The sequence below is a fragment of the Paramisgurnus dabryanus genome, chromosome 9 (genome assembly GCF_030506205.2).
Source record: "Paramisgurnus dabryanus chromosome 9, PD_genome_1.1, whole genome shotgun sequence".
NCBI lineage: Eukaryota > Metazoa > Chordata > Actinopteri > Cypriniformes > Cobitidae > Paramisgurnus > Paramisgurnus dabryanus.
In genome coordinates, this window is record NC_133345.1 from 12,466,875 (window position 1) to 12,467,710 (window position 836).

Sequence of the window (836 nt, forward strand, 5' to 3'; positions counted from 1 at the left end):
TTAAACGACATTTCTCATCATAAGATAGCCCCTGAAGGCATTTTAGGCCGAATTGGGCACTTTTGCATGAAAAGTCACAAATCCCAACCTGAAATGTTGAAATCGCTTGAAAAATGCTTTTCTGAGCTGGAAATGCCTTTAAACGACATTTCTCATCATAAAGAATGCCCCTGAAGGCATTTTAGGCCGAATTGGGCACTTTTGCATGAAAAGTCAGAGTCCAACCTGAAATGTTGAAATCGCTTGAAAAATGCTTTTCTGAGCTGGAAATGCCTTTTAACGACATTTCTCATCATAAGAATGCCCCTGAAGGCATTTTAGGCCGAATTGGGCACTTTTGCATGAAAAGTCAGAGTCCAACCTGAAATGTTGAAATCGCTTGAAAAATGCTTTTCTGAGCTGGAAATGCCTTTAAACGACATTTCTCATCATAAGAATGCCCCTGAAGGCATTTTAGGCCGAATTGGGCACTTTTGCATGAAAAGTCAGAGTCCAACCTGAAATGTGTTGAAATCGCTTGAAAAATGCTTTTCTGAGCTGGAAATGCCTTTAAACGACATTTCTCATCATAAGAATGCCCCTGAAGGCATTTTAGGCCGAATTGGGCACTTTTGCATGAAAAGTCAGAGTCCAACCTGAAATGTTGAAATCGCTTGAAAAATGCTTTTCTGAGCTGGAAATGCCTTTAAACGACATTTCTCGATCATAAGATAGCCCCTGAAGGCATTTTAGGCCGAATTGGGCACTTTTGCATGAAAAGTCACAATCCAACCTGAAATGTTGAAATCGCTTGAAAAATGCTTTTCTGAGCTGGAAATGCCTTTAAACGACATTTC